General features: G+C 36.6%; 1 protein-coding gene across 5 annotated transcripts in view; it reads left to right on the top strand.

The window, feature by feature from the left end:
• SNCAIP (synuclein alpha interacting protein) overlaps positions 1-19,236 on the top strand; it is a 93,313-nt gene that overhangs the window by 13,125 nt on the left and 60,952 nt on the right. The gene's annotated exons all lie outside the window — the stretch shown is intronic.

The following is a 19,236-nucleotide window of genomic DNA, read 5'->3' as shown; positions in this document are numbered from 1 at the left end:
GGAATGTTACTTACATGGGAGTTTTCCCTTGGATTTATAATTAAAGCTCACATGAAGAAAAAAATCATGGAACTAAATACAGGATATATATTTTGGCAGGCAAATGTAAATGAGGCAAGTTCTAAATTTCTAACTTCAAATACATCATTTGAATGTTACAAACTTAAGAGAGTACCATTTGGCATTAGTTCTTTCCCAGGATATTTCTAAAAGTAATTGAACAGACCACTATGGGACTACAAGCTATTGAAATTCTAATGGATGACTATTGAATTTGGGTTGAGGAATTTAAATGAGAAAATGGAAGGTGCCGGGAAGTGTTTGAAAAATGCCTTTTTCTCATTCTAAAAAATAATAATTAAAAAAAGAATCCAAGACCAAACATGGCCTAACAGATGCTTGTCACATTCAAAATATATTGAGCAAAGATATCTCAGATTACTAGATCTATTGAAACAACAGTTACAAATGATGTTTTCTTCAATGAAAAAATCATCATAGGAAGATTTATGGGAATGATATGCTGATTAAATTAATTCCACATTTTTCTATTATCAGTGCAACTGTGGAGGACAAGGTAAATAAGGGTGTTGCATGGCATTGAGGAGACAAACCCAAGCCAGGATTTGAGTACCGTGTCACAAAATGGCAGTGTCAGATACTGTGATTTAATTGAACTGATTGTACTGAGCACAGAAACTTATGAAGGATTGCTGCTGCTGTTGATTCAGTGGAATAGTAGACACTTCAGTTTCTGATTTTAAAATAGAGTGCAATGAGTCACATCTGCTTTACTACAGATGTTGACACAGAATTCCCTACCTCCCCCCAAAACAACGTGTGGTTTGGAATGGCTGAGCGCTGCTATGGTTGATTTCATCCTAACATAAGTGCTGGAGCCTACATTAGCAGTGGTAGTTGCCATAAGCCCTTTGCTGCTATGTCTTACTTCAGCGCCAAGTATGTCATTCCTTATGGATGCCATTACTAGGGTGTATTATTTTTGGATTTTTACACAAGAACTAGGCTACCAAAAGAAGGCATCTTTTTATTTCTGTAGTTCATGAACTTGCAACAGTACTGCAGATGTTGAATATTCATTACCTTTGCCAAAAGACTTTAGAGGTTGGGAACACTTTTACAGCACAGTACTTTTCAAATTGTACCTGGAGTAAACTGTTGCTGTAAAAGCAAAATATCATGCATATTTTTATGTATCACTTTCTTCTCAAGTTGATTTAGAATCATATATAACCATTAATTTCCTGAATTTATGTGTAATTCTCCTAAAATGTGTGTCTCTGAAGTCTTGTTCAAGTAAATAGGAGGACAGAGGGTGCACTCTTGCATGCTGTCTCACATGGTGTTTCTTTGCTTTGGTGAAGTTTTACATAACTGTGGAGTGGTTTTAGGCAATACATGGGCTTTATACTTTCAGCCACTGTTTAGGATATGATGGTTAAGTTTTCACTTTTCTGTGTGTTTTCCATATAGAAAGAGCTGTGGTTGTTGTCTTGACTGATGCCTTATGGTACATTACAAGGCTTGATAGGGAATGTGGAAATGCAAAGTAAGACATTGTTAGTATTCAAATAGTTAATTCCTTCTTATTTGACGATGTTACTGGATAGCTGCACAAGGTCCTGGTTGTTCTTTACTTACCTTAGCAGTTTACTGATTGTGTCAAATAATTTAGGAGTCCTGTCAGCTAATCTCCCAATTGTCATTTAGTTAGTTGTCTCCTGGATTAAAGAAAAGGAATAAGCGCTGGATTTAATATGAAGTGCACTGTATTTCAGTCACTAGTATTCTTTGAAATAATGAAGTGAACTGCAAATAAACTTGACATGAAATAGCACAACATTTTATGTCTCTCTTTCAGTGTTCCAAGTAACCATGATTTGATCCATGTAAGTCTTTGGTTCAGTCTCAAATCTAAGTTTAATGGAGGATTTACAGAAATGTTGAGCAGCGCTAGTACTTGCACATGATTGATGCAGGGTTCTATATATATATTTTACAGTTCTGCATTATAAATTATTTGGTGTTTTAGTATTAAAAACAGATGACAACCTATAGCTTTAGTATTATGTATGCAGAGAAGATGGATATGTACCCATACATACTCTCTATATGTGTGACTGTTGAATCTGTATACTATATTAAAATGTATTTCTGCCAACAGTCATGAGTCAGTGAAAAATAATGGGTACAATCATTTGAAAAATGTGCATTCAGAATTTATTTGTATTTATCTCAAAGTTCAGACTGCAGATGTGTAACCATTCATTTTACTGTTCTCAGTGATGCACATAAGCCTCTTGAGGATTCACATTTATGAACTTCCTGCATTGCCATTGGTATTTAAAGCAAAACAGATAGGTAACATGAAATTAAATTTATTTCTGCCATAGAATTTACTGATACAAAAGGTAGTTATAAGAAAAAAATCAACACTTGACCTGATTTGTTAGTTCAGCTGCTGTATTTTCACTTGTAAAGTCATAAATTCAATTTGCAGTGGGCTTTTCCTAGTAATTGCAAATATTGTACATGCATTTTCTCCAAGGAGTTACACTTTGGAGTAGAAGTGGCTTTTTTCCCTAAAATTTTGCAGGAAGTAAAGAAAACAATATGAGTATCTTTTAAACTTACTTTGTTAAACAAGCTTTTCTCATCAGACTTCACATTTCTAAAATGACTGAAGAACAGAATTGTTAATTCCTGATATTTCAGTTCAATCAAAATTTTCCATGGAAAGTTGTGTCATACGCAATCTCTTGATCTGTATGTGAAAGTATTATTTTAACCCGGGTTTGTTGTTAGCATTAAATTACTGATACTCAAAACAAATGTATTTGAAGACTTCTTTGGGTAGCTCTGCTTTCAAAGACATTTTTCAAGCACAGAGGAGATACAATGAACTAGTTAATAGCTGCACAATTTAAACTTGAGCCTTTGTACCTTCAATGCTCCAGAATATATCGATGGCAAATTTCCCACTGTTGTGCATGTTCTGTGTTAATGCTGATTGTTCCAGATTGTGCTTCTGGTCTAATTAAATCTTATTCATAGCTCGATATGATTTATAATTGTTTATTTTGCTTTGATTCAGTTATTTTGTTATAAATCCATTCATTGATATTATATACTTTATGTTTTTCACCATTTCGATAAGCAAAGGAAAAAGCCTTTTCATATTACTTCTTAAGAGAGCTGATTTCTCTGTATCACTGAGATCTTGCCATTTCAGAGGTTGTTTTGATTATGGGGATAGTGCAGTGTGATTAATCATAAATTCAGTCTCCTTAGAACCTCCATAGGAAAACACTGCAGTATCAATACATTGCTGTAATTTTGGCTCTTGAAGCAGTTTGGAATGCAAATTAAGAAAAACCTTTTTTTTTCCTTCTTTTTTTTTTTTCCTTTTGATTTTAAAAACATGTTAAGATTGATTGCTGTGGTGGGGGAGAAAGTGAAAATGATGTTTTAACTACAAGCATAGTATAATATAATGTTCCCTAAGTCTATTTTAGATCTCCAACTGCAACATGAAAAATGTGAGCTTCACCAGGACAAACAGGCACAAAAATTCTTTTCCTGTAAATGAAGTGGTTTAAACCAAACAGGATGCTTGAAAAATTACAGCACTTACAAAATCTTCTGAAAATATTTGCAGATTATAGTTCTTCTAGACATGGTCCTCCAGGATGGCAACATAATAAATAACCTGCTTTGAGAGAAATGGCTTCCATAAAATTGCGAAAGTGAAAAAAATCACCAATGGTGTATTTACAGTACGATAATTCTGCAGAGTAAAGGAAGTAATTTACTTTCTCGCTTTGAAAAGTAAATTTAGTGTACATTGAGAAAGAGACAGTAATCTTCTTTTGCATCCCTCACTCAAAGTACTCCGTAGGAAGTATTGTAAGGCGCTCTGTTGGCTAAAAGAGGTGATGATTTGGAGCCAGCACAGCTGATGCCAAGACGGTTATGTCATTCATTGGTGAAAGCATGGGGATAATCAGTGCTCGCTCTTTTCTGGACTCAAAGGGAGCTTTTCAACTTTCCGAACTGGAAAGTGCACATATGTCTTGACTGGGGGCTGAAGTGCCTTCCCATGAGTTCAGTTTTGGAGAATGACTGATTTGACAACTCTCATTTTCAGGTGGGTAGGTGTATCTCAGTTAGATTAGGAACAAATCCCTTCTTGTTGTTCAATGTAATCTGAATTTGAGTTTCTGTAGAGTATTATTGTAGAAAGTTATATTCTGTAGAGTTGCTTGTTATATGCACTCTTGGTTTCCATGTATACACAAGTACACAATAGTGTGTTTTCTGTCCTAGTGAGACTGCCAGCTGATTCTGAAAGAACTTACATAGATCTGACTTACTTCTATTTTTCTTAGCATGGAAATAACTCCTTAAAGGGTCCTGCTATATTTTTAGAGAATTTGTACAAGCCTTAACTAGCTTGCAGACAAATGGAAAGTTGAGTCATCTTGCAGGGAAGAATGTGGATTTGTAAGTATTTTGGTGATAGGCTCTTTGAATTTATCAGTTAGAGGAGGGATTACTGTCTTTACCGGTTAATGGTTCTACAGATGTTCCTAATCTCTTGTCAAAACTCCCCCATAAGCTGCTTAGTAGTTTCTTTGTGTGACTCTCTGTACTTCTTGTGACTCTGCATGCATTTCTGCAAATCCATGAAGAATGGTACTGCTGCAAAACTCCATTGCTCATCTACGTTTTAACTCTGATGAATCTTTGAGTGTTTGAACAGCCAAAGTGGGTGAAAGTCTTCATAAAGGGTCAGAAATTTGAGAGCTCATTTATGAGAGCTAGAGACTCTGTTGGATCCAGGATTCCTGGCAGATTGGGAATTCACTTGCTCCTGTTATTCTGCCTTCTTTAAAGTCAATATAATTTTTAATGCAGTAAATTTACAGAATTTATATGTTCAGCACAGCATCTGTACTGTGGTTCACATAAGGTTTTACTACGATATTGCAATTATTCACAAAAAGAACTTGTGGTGATGACATAATAGACTTCCATATTTTACATGAGCCTGAATCACCAGTTCACAGAGGACTCTTACAGCTGCAGACAACACACTCTTTTCCCTGCCCAGCCAGGATTCTTCTGGAATTGTAAAACACCATCTCTCATCTCCTAAGATCATTCGTGGGAGTTACAACTGACTTTTGATTAGCAATAATATATTTCTTGGAAGATAGATTTGCTAGATAACAAGCAACCTAAGATCATATTCATCAGTAGCAGCTAAGTGCTGAACTGACATTGCAATCCAGAATTCGTTTGTAGACTATACAGCTATGATAAAGATCAGTGAATCATCTGTATAATTGAAACACCATATGAACATCCTTGACCACATAAGGTTCCCAATTTTGATAGTATTTCACAATGCAAATGCTACAATTGGCAGTGTACTAGGATATATGAAACAGGAAATTGTTGTTCCTCCCTCCTCACCAGATGTAATGCCCCTTTACCTTGCAACAAGTGAATGGAAAAGATTGGAGCTGCTTTAAAAGGAATAATCTCTAAAACAGTTGTAACTGATGCTAATTTGTTCTGAACAGGATTAAAGCTGTCTTCTCTTCCTGGTGGTACTGGGACAGATCCTACCTGGAGTGTTGTTTGTTTCAGTGTATGTGTGGATGAGAAAAAGAAGAAATAAAAGAAATAGTCCTTTGTTGGAAAAATGGAATAACAGTCTTACAACACTGCCTAGACAACTGCATTTATTCCCAGTGATTACACTTGTATCTTGGTCACATGCCAAGACTGATGATGTGCTTTATAGATGCAGAAAATTATGTTAATAAAACTACAAATTATCCACAAGCACAAGCTTTCCTATAACAATATTGTTTACTTAAAAACTAAACATTATAACGTTGATGCTAAATTACTTGCACAGATTTTAAACCAAATCTAACCAATCAGTGTTTCTGCTTACTTGACAGTTGCGGATAACTAAATATTTGCTTGTGAAGCTAAGCTGCTGTCTGCCAAATGTTCTCAGTTTTGGTGTTTTTTTTTGTTTTGTTTTGTTTTTTTCCTCAGTAAATCATTGTATTCCCAGTGTCTAATTTTATCCTTTTACACACTCCTACAACTAGGAGTAGAAATGTTAGTTGTTACAGTTTCTAGTGAAAATGCAGAGATTGTGGTATTTGGCCATACGTTCTTTCAATAATCCCTGTCAACAGATTGTACTAAATGTGACAGCTGTTCCTGGTGGGCCCAATAGTCGTTACTAGAGAGGAGTTCAAGACTGCACTGCAGACTTTCTCAGTGGAGCTGGAGGAATTGAGGGGACTGGAAATGAGAATAATAACTCAGTCCTTCTCTTTGTATGATAAGCAGATAAGGCATTATGGTTTCTTTATCTTAAATCACGCGCCCTTTAGAGGTCATCTACAGTTGCCTAATTTCACTTGTGAAGGCTAGCGGCTAGGAATCAGAATTGGGTATTAATTAACAGTTACCAGAGAGTAGAAGTATCTGCTTTTGGCAAGCTTTCTTGTTGCCTTGAACAGAAATGTAGTTGGTATGGAGCAAAAATGAAACTGCCACTGAGTAAAAAACAGAGTTAGGAATCAATCAATACAGAGATGTATCCCTGTTATGCCATTCTGGTTTGTCACCAGACCCTATCTGATCATCTTTACCTATTAAACTTCCTAGTTCTTACCGTCTAGATCACTACACAGTTTTATAGCTTTATGAATGACTTATTGTCCAGTAAAGTTTGAGTAGAATATATAAAAAGAAAAATAAAATGTGTTTTTAACAGTTTCAATAGGCTTATCCTTATTAATTTTTTTGTTTTTCTGTTACCTTTGAAACTTTGAGTTCATTGCCCCAATTTTTCATTCATTTGAGGATTATTTTTGAGACATTCAACTTCTTCATATGATTGAACAAGAGGAACTGGGTTGTTTCTCTCAGCTGCAAACATTTCCTGTTATCCAGCTTTGATGTTTCCTACTGTTGTCACCCATGTCCATGTATTCTGGTGTTTTTCCAGATGACAAGGCTGCTTTTTGGCTTCTTCATTTCCTTTCCATGTGTCCTTAATTAACAGTGACACCCACAGAAGTAGCGAGAGTCCTTAATGCAGAGCACTTAAAATCTTGTGCTTTAAAACAATCACATGTTAATGGAGCAGGGGAGTCTAAATAGGTGTCTGGAGAGTAGAGTCCTGGATGGAAAGTAACAGAAGTGCAAGTGAAAAGTTTTTCTGTTTGTTTTAGTAGTTTATAGTGTGGAGTCCAACCCAAGAGATAGATTTAAGCTTTAGTGGTAGGACATCTGTGGTCTGGTTTCCAACTGTAGTAGCAAGTCATTGCGGCCAACTGACATCCAAAAGTTAAAAATACTATTGCAATATTTTTGTATGTGGTAAAGGAAAGCACAGTGGTTTAAAAGCTAATCATCTGTGATACTTCAACATGGAGGGCATTGGTTATACATTTCTGTTGTTCATTGAACAACTGATTTTTTATTTCTCTCTCTTGTGTTTTCTGTGAATATTTCTACCAATATCAAGTAAGTGTCAGTGAGAGTAAAATATGGGTAAATCAGGATGGAGGAGTTCTAAATCCACTTTTTACAAATGTAGTAAATTACACAGGGCTGAAGTGCACTTATGGCTTTTCCTTGTGTTATCTTTTAACCATGTAATTTAAACTTGCACAAATCATAAAGGTCAGTATTGTTCCAGTGAGTGGAAGACAATGAAGCATGCCTGGTCATCTGTCCGCTAAACAATTCTGAAAAAAATAGCAGTTGAGAGAGGAGATGGTACATACTTTCAGAGACAACGTAGACAAAGATTTCTGGCAAAGTTCTGGCTGCTACTGGTTCTGGTTTTGGTAAAAATAGATAATTAGAGTAAGTGATACTGGATCACAGAGGTCTTCAGGAAGACTAATTGCTAGGTGTCTGATTTGGAATATGAAAGAACTAGATTTGGAATAAAATGTTCAAGGTACTTCTTGTATTTTTCCATGGTTGTATTCGGAATGTTTCCCTATCTAGTGTGATCTCATTTTCTTTAGCTGAATTGCCTTGTTTGATGCATGAGCATGAAAACTCAAAAAAGAATGAATGAAGAAAAAATAGCTGAGGAAATCATGCTATCCAATTTAGATTGTAAAGCACGATCTACATTTTTAAAGTGGTGAAGTTTTTCAAAATGTTCATCAACATTAACATTCCCCATCCAGAAAATGGTGAGTTTTACATGTCCCTAATGGCTTATAGGTATTTAGCTGAATGACAATTAGTAAGGGAACTGTGTTGATCTGTTTGTGTTCTTTTTGACGTTTCAGTCAATATTTAAGAGAAAAAAAAAAATCAATTTCAAAGCCTCTTAGCAACCACATAAAAAATAAGAACTGTATTGATTACTCTGATAATTGTCCTGGAAGAATGGTAGGAGCTTAATGGTACGAACATAATGAAATGCATTTATCAATAGACTGTGTGTTGGATATAATGCATTAGAAGCCTACAGTAAGATGCTATCAGTGGGGGGTCTAAATGTAAACTGTCATGACCTCTTTCACAGATTGATTAAAGTGCAGAAATCATGCAAATAGGAGAGAAGAGAAATATTGCAGAATACCTGTAGCAGAAGACAGACGTTTGAAAGGAAATGCAAGAGTAATATTCTCTTCATTAATCTAGCAAGTTCCTTAAAAGGATGTGAAACATAGTCTGTTGTACATATGTTCTAGATTTTATAGAAGAGACTTTGTGAGAAATATTTTCAGAGCCTGCTGCGCTATAGTCAGGATTATGGCAGTTTCCCATAAGAACATGTGTTTACCAGCTCCAGTTTCCTTTTGAAGCACTAAAGAATTGCTTTCATGAATAGAGTTTCTTTGTTTTTGATTTTTTTTTTCTCTGAACAGGCAAAACAAACAGGATATTTTTGTCATAATGAGCAGCATGATGAAATGATAAGTATGTTCTAATTGCAGCTTGTTTATATCATGATTACACAAATAAATTTTTTTGATAGGTATTTCTGTTTCTACACACCCCAAAAGGTCTTTAAACGGTAATGTCTCTTTTTTGTTCTTTTCTCTGGTAAATATTTCAGTGTATAAGAAGTACACTAAAATTAAAGAGCATTAAAAGCATGCCAACCTGTAAAAATGTATATAAAATGCAAAATTAGTCTTCATCTCTGCCTTGGGTTTAGTCATCAATGTTGGATATCTTACATTACCAGCATTATTATTCCCCGTGTTTGAAGTGTAAACTTCCGTTTATTTAGCTTCACGAAAATTTATAAGCTAGCAAAATAATAGAAAATAAATGTTTAGAGAAAGAAGTCATTGTTAACATAACAGCCACCAGTTGTAGTTCATATATCACTTCAGAGATCTAGTTGGAAGAATCCCATGGATTACAGCAAAGCACTTGCAGCCCTGGAAAGAAGGAGTCTGAAAGGTTCAGAATGGATGTCTCTGCTTTCTAAACTCCTCAGAGAGGAGTGTAGGTGCAGCTGCATCCAAACTTGGTCAATGGTTCATGTTTAAGAGACATAGAGGTTAAGGGAAAACAGGTAAGGGATTATGTGTGTTAATGGCCAAAGGACTATATGTGCATACCCTATTCTTTATATCGCTTGGCTAGGATTTCAAAGTTTCATCCTTCTGCATCTCAACCTGCTTACCTCCCATTTAGGAGTCTAGTGCCAGGTTGCTCCAAAGTCTGAATCCCATGTCTCTGGAAGCAAGCTCTCCAGCACTGAGGTTCATTGATGGTGAGAATGGGATCCTAGTTCTCTCAAACCAAACTCTGAGGCATCAAAGTTTATAGAACTCAATAATTTAATGGAGTAGTACAGCGGCAGGGTGGGCTTGAGCTGGGTGCCTTCGCAGAGGTGCTGAGCCATGCATAGAAATCCCTGGGTAATTATACTCTGTTGTGGTTTAACCCGAGCTAGCAATATAACCATGATAACTGTTCTCTCACTCACCCCCCTCTCACCCCTGAATAGGGAAGAGAATCAAAAAGGGAGAAACTTGTGGACTGAGATAAACACAATGTATTAAAATAACAAAATAACACTAATACACTACTACTAATAATAATATATATAAAGTGGAAAGAGAATATGAAATAAAAGGTACACAATGCAATTCCCCACAAACTCCGTCTGCACTGAGCAGCTAGTCCCAGGAAGCAGCGCCTTAGTCCCAAACAGCTGATCCCAGAGAGAGAAGAGAGAAAAAGGCAGAAGGACCCAGAGGCCTCTGCAAAATGGCAGGACGGCAAAAAGACTGAGCTAAATAAACTCCTGAAAAGAACTCCACCAAAACGGAGCAGAACCAGAACAAGTCTCCATCCCTGTCTGTCCTGCTCCCCACAGAGTCAGAAGATCTTGATTCTCCTTAAATATGAAGCATGACACTAATGGCATGGAATATTCTTATTGATCAGGCTGGATGTCAGTCAAGACCTATGCCCCTCTTCCCAGCTGCCTCACGCTTGTGGGCGAAGTGCTCTGAAAGACCTTGGCTCCAAGACAACAACAGTTAAAAATATTATATCTGTTTGGGGTGTTATCTTGTTGTTCTCAAACTACTTTCAAACAATGACAGTGCTAGCTACGAAAAATAAAGGTTTCTAACTGCATGAAGAAAATTAACTCACTTTCAGTCAAATCCACACATACCCTTACAGACTATTAATTCATCCCTCAGGCAATGATTCAATCTGATAGTAATATTTGAGTAATATTTGGGGTCTTCTTGCTTCTCATTGTCTTCAGACAGGCCCGTGTTTTCTTTAGCTGCAGACATTGCTACTAGTCCATAACCACTTTATGTTGGCCTTGTAAGTGTTATTCTGTCTGAATGTATCCTGTTTTGCTCAATAAAAACAGGTCTTATCTTGCAGGTGTTGTTGATGGTCTGTAGCTTTGTGCAGGCCTTGAAGGCTTTTTTTGCCCAAGTATTATAGGTTCTGTTTTTCTCAATAAGCATAAGGTACAAAACAGGCCTCATTTTGTAGGGTTGTTGATGGTGTGTAGCTGCTTTGTTTTCATTAAGTAGATACAAAGTTGTCAAATATAAGCAAAACTTTACAACATGCAGTTTAAGATTGCAGCAAATTTAGTTTACCAAGTAACATGAAGCAGACAGTATCATGACCTTATAACTAAGTGATTCATTCTACTTAAAACACACATATTTAATCAAAATAATTAACATAAAATTTGAGCTCATCCAATGACCTTTGAATAGTAAATGATCATCACCATACAGCCATGTTTGTCTAGGAGAAAGAGCTCTAGGTAGGCTCACCCAGGCTGTCATATTTATGGAATAAAGTGTTTGACTTGTAATCAAGTTGCATACAGTGGGAAAATTATGTACGAGACTCATAGCACCCACAGCTTACCAGTGTTCACTGTGTCTTTCTGCTTCCTAGTGGGTTTTCTAAAAGGCTTTTATCTTCTTTGGTGCCTTTACTAAACTGCTGCTGGCTTGGTGGAGGGAGTCAAGTGCGTAAGTCACACTCACATGAAGTTCAGCAAAGGGAACTGCAAAGTCCTGTATCTGGGGAGGAATAATCCCCCACACTAGTACATGCTGGGGGCCAACCGGCTGGAAACAAGCTCTGCAGAGAAGAAACTGGGGATCGTTGTGGACTATGAGCCAGCAATATGGCTCTGTGGCAAAGGCAGCCAACAGCCCTCTGGGCTGCTTTAGGCAGCGTTGCCAGCAAGTCAAAAGACTTGGTCCTTCCTCTCTAGTCAGCCTTGATGAGCCCACACCTGGAGTACTCCTTCCAGTTCTGGACTCCCCGGTGCAAGACACATATGGACTTACTGGGGCAAGTCCAGCGCAGAGACACAAAGATGTTGAAGAAATGAGAGCTTCTTTCGTATTAAAACAGGCTGAGAGAGCTGGGACTGTTTAGCCAAGAGAATCTTACCAATGTTTATAAGTACCTGATGATATAGAATGAAGAAGAAGGAGAGAGGCTTTTCTCTGTGGTGCCCACTGTCCGGACAAGAGGCAATGGACACAAAGTGAAATGCATAAAATTCCATCTGAACACAAGAAAACACTTCCTTCTGCAAGGGTGGTCAAACACTGGCACAGGTTGCCCAGAGACATGTTGGAGTTTCCATCCTTGGAGGTATTCAAAATCTAACTGTACACAGTCCTGGGCTTAATCTGCTCTAGCTGACCCTGCGTGAGCAGAGATGTTGAACTAAATGAACTCAGGTGGACCCTTCCAGCCTAAGCCATTCTTCGCTTTAACCTAAACAACTTTATGCTATTTTGGAAGAAAATGTTGGGCTATCTATGAGTTATTTTTGAGGATATATGAAGCCAACAAAATGTATTTGTTCACTTTTTGAATTTTTTCGTTTGAGAAAATGGATTTCTGTTTGAGAAAGTGAATTTTCCTTTTATAAAGACTGATTTTTGTGGATGGAGAAATATTTTTTAAATTCAGTCTTTACTGTTAGAATTTCTTGTAAGTGCACTGTTTCCCTCAAGTGTCCTTTTTTTTTTTTTTTTTTAAAACCGTTGGAACATTTCATTTGAGAAAACCAAGTGTATTTCATGAAGAAGGTGCTGATCTTTTATGTGAGTGGAAAAAGTGTCCCTTTCATACCTGAATGATAAGGACATCACACTTTAAGTACCTTGCTTTTCTTGTGAGCATTTAATATACCTTTAGATTACTAGTTTTTGAATTTACAAGTAGATGATTTTAAATGGACATTAGTAGTTCTCCTGTAACAAGAGATTTGGGAATTACTGCACTCTACATGAAGCACAAACACTTTGTCATTATAGAGTCATGCTATCATAAATGAAGATAGCATGAGGTTAAATACATATTCATAGAACAGTAGAAAAGAAGAAGCAGAAGCTCGTTACCCTTTAAAGATTGTTTTTAAACAAGTGAAAAGAGCAACTGTAATGCCCAAAGAGGGTTAGCAGCTGTCAGGAAGTAGTACTCCACAGCTTAGGTAAGTGGGATGAATATAGCCTCGGAAATAAGCACACTTGACTAGTCTAGAAGCCTGTAATAAAATGGCTGAGAAGAATGAACGTTGTTGCATTTTATCTTCCTTCAGATGTAAAATCTCTTTTTCTTATACGGAAAATTATTGAATAAGGAATGAGCTTGTAGAAATCAGTGGTTAAAGTTACTTTTTGGCCCTGGTGTGCAAGAAGTATAGCAACATCTCCCAGTGGAGAGAAAAGGGTGCTGCTGCAGTGCACCCAGTCAGTAGAAACTGTACCTTTGTGCATGATACCTTGGTTCAAGCACTGCTTTTCTTAAATGAATTGGCAAGTGGATAAGTGGCAGAGCCAGACCAGCTTCCACTTCTAGTGAAAAAGTTAAAATGTTAGAAGTTGGAGTAAATCCCGCCAATCAGGTTTTCTTAAAGTTCGGCTGTGGGTTGCATCCAAGGCAGCAACTGCATGTTCCACTCTACATGCACTCAGAGCATCCAGGACAGCTACTATCCTACTCTGGCCTCTGTTGTCACTAGATCACTACAAACAGTGGTATTCTAGAAATAAGTTCTATTAATGGAACAGCATGGGTTCTTGCTGTGTGTTCTAGTGAGGTTTCTGTCCAGTCTTTGTCTCCATTTGCACATTAATGTACACTCGAGATTTACAGAGGAGAGTTGTTTGATCTGGTTTGGATCTGCATGTCTTAAAGCCCATAGAAAGAGTTAGCTGGTATGGAAAAACTGAAACAGTTGCCATATAAGCTAGAGTACAATGAGGTAAGTCATATTGCATGACTGTAGGGTATTTCATAATAAGAGCAAATAGCCTTGTAGTATTTCCAAGAGAATAAAAATATAAATTAATCAAATAATCAATGTAATATCTTTTTTTTTTTGCAACAGAACAGCTAACCTTTTAATTGTTTTGATCTTGTCATTTAAGTTATGCAGATACTGCATTAGCTTTTGTACAGTGCTTGGTTGGATCATGTATGCTCTTTCATTTTAAAAATAACAGCTATTAATTTCCAACTCCAAAGGTTTCTCCTTCAAAACGAATTGAAACAAACAAGTTTCTTTTTCTAGGCCTCGTTCCAGAATGCTCAGGTGCATATATTCTGGCTGAATGCTTGGAGTCCAGTTTTCTCTGTGCTTGAACCTTGAAGGAAATATAAAACTGCGGGTTGGAAAGGATTTTTTTAGTATGAGAAATCTGAGGTGGTTCGCAGGAAGCAGATGTCTTTCAAGTTGTGTCACAGTGAAAACAACTCTTCTATTAGTCAGATCACTCAGTAGCTTGAAAATTGATTTCTTTTTGTTAGGTTTCTGTTTTCAGAATGAAGAATTAGAATCATCCTCTTTTAATATTAGATGTAATGGTTATTCATGAGAGCACTTAATGGAGTAGTATTTAGAAAAGCAAGAAGGGAGCACTTCCTAACAGCTTAAAAGACACTCCTTGCCATAAGGTGGGTGACATCTTAGTCATGCAGATATTGATGGCAAAGTTTGCTTGTACTTTAATGGAGCTCAGATGTCATTCTTGGAGCAACACTTTGCTTTTGCAGTAAGTTATGTAGAACAGTTATTATTGTAAAATTTGTATATGTAATATGATTTAGAACTATTATATAAATTAGTAATTACTTCGTTAATTAACTATATAAATAATCATAATTTGCTTATAATTAATAATTATTTAGAAGAATTATACATTCATTGTGCTAAAAAAAACCCCAACAAACATGAGGAACTGTGTCTTAATAAGCATACTTTACCTTCACTCTGTGCGTCCTGACATAAGTGTTATTTACAAAATACGTAGTGTCAGTCATAGTATTTGTTAAAAATACTTGATGTCAAAATATCTCAAGTTGTGATGAATTTTCCATGCAATTCATAGGGGTAAAAGAGCAGGTAAACCATACACTAATACTTGCCTCCACATGACTTCTTTGAAATTGGCTCTCTTAAAACTCCATGGGATTGCTTTATATCCAAGCAATATAGATGTGTGATCTTGAGGTCTAGGTAGATGACTAGAAGTTTGATTATGTTTGGCCAGAAAAAAAAAAACAAAACCAAAACATTTATTCTTATCTAAAAGCAGTCCTGAATGTGCATTGACTTAATTAGGAACAGAACTGGGCTCAGTATTTTTGCCTCTTCAGTGCTGTGGATGGATTGTTTCCGCATGTCTGGAATGTAGAGTTTTCCTGATGCAGAGTTTTCCTGAAATTAAATTTTAAAAATAACATCTTCTGGTCTTGGAAAATTGTTGTGCTTTGCTGCAGTCTGTCTTCCTGTCCTATCAGTGTAGCTTGTGCACTGATAGTACTTGTGTGGTGATTAAAAGCAGTGCTTTTATTTTTACTTGTTTTAGAATTATCATACTATTATGAATTGCTGCTGTGAACTTTTAAACTCAGGAAAACTTCTGAATAAATGTGATAAGGGATAAGGTAATCCTGGTTTCAGAATTCATTCCTTCCCTGAAATAAATCACATCATTTTTCAACCTCACCGTTAACTTTTTTATTTTTAATGAATTGTTATTTACAGTTAATCTGTACTCTTTACAGTCTCTCCCTGCTCCTATTGAGCCTTCTCTTTTTATTTTTATATTTTAAATTTGACTGGACAGATAAGTTCCTCTGCAAGATATATTCTTCTTGGCTTACATAGAAGGAAGGAAAGTAAATAAAACAAACTAGTAGAAGGGAGGTGCTCAGTCAGTACGAGACAATCCAGACACTGAGCATGACAAGTAATAGAAAAAATATCATATCACATAATTAGAAAAAATACTTTGGGAGCCCTACAAGGTTACAAAAATTGTTTGCACAATGCACTTCAGACTGTATCATAATATCACAAACCATTATATGACTTAAAAGTGCCAGTGTAGTCTAACCATATGTCACGTTGTCATTTTATTTGAATGCATGAAGCTAAGTGGCATGCTTGAAAAGCAAATGAACCTCCATTTGAGCTGCAGTGTCAGTCTTTATATTCTGAAAGTCACATGCTTGAATATTTATTGATTATATCCAAGTAATTTCCCCCTTGGAGATAATGAAGAGACTGTAAATATGAATTAGAAGCTGGGGTCTTCTAAAAGTGCATGTATGTATAGTATTAAAGTATTCCTCACAACTAGGTGATCACTTTAGGTCCCTTCCAACTGAAATACTTGTATTGTATTGTGTTGTATTGTATTGTGTTGTATTGTATTGTGTTGTATTCTGTTCTATTCTGTTCTGTTCTGAAACTGCAAGCTTTCTATGTCTTTAGTGCTTTCTGCTGTGTTCTGCATTTTTCACTTGTGGAGGTGCCATCTCTACTTGGTGAATAGAGATTTTCAGTTGTCCTGGAGATCTCTTGCAAAGTTTCAAATATGACCTCTTACAGACTTCATTGCAGTGTATTCACATCATATTTATTATTTAATTGGATTACTCCTGTACCACAGAACTTTGTTAATAGGCAAGGGCACAGGCTATGCGAAAAGCCAGGCAAACGTAGAGTGACTGAACAATACCTCTCAAGGAATATGTAGTCTTTAATATGAGACAACACACAGCTACGCGTTGGGGAGCATAAGAAGCAGTAAGAGGTGTGATAGCTGGGGAGGCAGTGGTGTTAGCCTAGACTAGCTTTGTTAGGACCCAGTGTCTAAGATCTCTTGTTTTCATTCAGTAGTGCAGCTCCTACATCACCTAATTATGGCAGTGGTCCTGAAAATACTGTAGTGCTTTCATTATACTGTGTAGTCAATAGGTTTAGAAGGCCAAATTAATTTTTGGTAGAACTTCACTGTTACAATGGTATATGAGGATGGAGGAACTGAATTCAAAGTTCTGGATGTTTCCTACTGCTGACAGAAGAAATGCCTTCCTGAACTGTAGGTTTTAATTTGGTGCAGGGCTTTTTACTGCATGCTAAATACAATTAAAATCAGTAAACGCTGCACTGTTCTGTTTGTTTGGAAGTGAAGAAACTTGGTTTTATGTTCTTAGTATTTCTTAATGTTAGGGAATAAAGTTCAGATACCAGATTTCAAGCGTTACTTCAAACACATACTGTGTGCTTAAATTAAAGATTTAAAGTCTTTCCTTTCTGCCCATGAATCTTGTTCATTTTGAGTGTCTATAGCCTCTGATGCTTAGGAAAGGGAAGTGTGTTTATTTTACTATCTCAGACCTATAATTGCAAAATGTAACCTTATCCCCTAATTAAAAAGCAACTGTCATGGCATTCTGGTATTTAAACTAAATATTATTAACTGTGCTTAATGAAACAGACTTTTGTCAACCACTATAGAAGTATTTACATCTGATTTACTTTATGTTTAGTTGAAAGTTTAAGTAAATTGCCAAATATTTTGGTATAGTAGTTCTGAGATGTAGGAAATAAAATCTATTGTGCCTTTAGCAGGATTTCTTATAGTTGCAACTGAAGCAAACATTTAATTGATGGTGGATCTTTTAATTGTCATTTGTTCTTGTTATTTCTGTATCCATAAATAATTAAAATTATGCATTCTCAATTAGTTGTTTTGGTTTGTCTCAATCCTTATGCTCAGTCTTGCATTTGCTCTTTCACATGTAGCACTCAAACTGTTTTAGGCTGAGGTACTGGATCACATTCCTTTCTGAAGCTACTGAATTCACTACAGCCTTATTGGAAAGGGGTCGCTGTGGATCAGTTATGCTTTTTTACTCCATAGTTTTCCATTAAGCAAACTGAACAAGAAACTGGACCAGATGCTTGCTTACTTTCTGCCTGCTTTAGCAGTCAATTAATTCTCTTGGTTGACTGTCAGAGAGAAAATGCTCACCTGTAGGGCCTTATTTTTGCTTTACGTGCATTAGTGTGGACAAGGTGATGGCCATTGGCTTCACAAGACAAAGTCAGTGGCATTCCTGCCATTCCCATATTGAGTCTTCTCCATCCTCAAAATGCACACCAGCCCCTAGGGACTGTGTTGATGTGACTGTTTTTTGAGGTTGTATGGTGATAGAAATACAAGGTTTGATCTAGCTTTGAAAAGAAATCTGTGAACAAGCATTTCACATGTAGGTAATGCATGCCATCTAGTCTAGAGTGAAGTTTTAGTGTTTGCAGAAGACTATGGGTTTGTTCCCTGTATCTAATGCTCTAATGCTTCATTGCCTTTTTTTTTTCTTTATGATAATTTTACTAGGAATTGTTTTATTTGCCCCTTTTTTTCCTCATTCGCCTAGTTGTATTGAATGTTTGTCTGTAACAGGACTTGAGTTCAGACAACCAGTTTTAGCTGAGAAGGACAACAGTAAGGAAAATCTATGTTTTGGGAAAACAATAAGGATTGTTCCTGTTGTTTGAAAAGGAAAAGAATGATTTTTTTTTTCCTTATTTTACAAATTAATTGCTGTTCAGTATCTGCTGCAGTGCAACATATACAGCGTTACTATACTGATACTACTAACACTGCATTTCTTTCTGTGAGGTGATGTTTATATGGATTATTTCTCCTGGTAGAACTTTTAAATGAAACTATAAAAAACACCTTTTCTTGAGTACATATGGTTGATGTTTATGTGGTTTTCTTGTTTTAACTGTGAATTCTGAGAGCGGACAGGATTTCTTCTACCTGTATAAAATGTTTATGTGTGTGTACATGTCTCTCTGCAAGCCAAATTGCCAGGCAAGAAATACTGGGGTTTGGGTTAAAATTTTGTGAAATATTTAATGACTAGCTTCCAAAATACAGTTAGGAAAACTGATCAGTTAAATGTCAGACATTTCTGTTGGCAGGCTAGAGGCAGTCATCTGTATTGCTTTGGTGTTGATGCTGAAAATAAATTGTTCATCTCATGTCACAGAATCACAGAATCACGGAATGTTAGGGATTGGAAGGGACCCCAAAAGATCATCTAGTCCAATCCCCCTGCCGGAGCAGGAACACCTAGATGAGGTTACACAGGAAGGTGTCCCGGCAGGTCTTGAATGCCTCTATAGTAGGAGACTCCACAACCTCCCTGGGCAGCCTGTTCCAGTGCTCTGTCACCCTCACTGAGAAGAAGTTTCCTCTCAAATTTAAGTGGAACCTTTTGTGTTCCAGTTTGTACCCATTACCCCTTGTCCTATAATTGGTTGTCACCGCGAAGAGCCTGGCTCCATCCTCCTGACACTCACTCTTTATATAT

Source organism: Columba livia, chromosome Z (genome assembly GCF_036013475.1).
Source record: "Columba livia isolate bColLiv1 breed racing homer chromosome Z, bColLiv1.pat.W.v2, whole genome shotgun sequence".
NCBI classification, from domain to species: Eukaryota; Metazoa; Chordata; class Aves; order Columbiformes; family Columbidae; genus Columba; species Columba livia.
The sequence above is the reverse complement of the archived record's forward strand: the minus strand, read 5'-3'. Positions and strand labels throughout refer to the sequence as shown.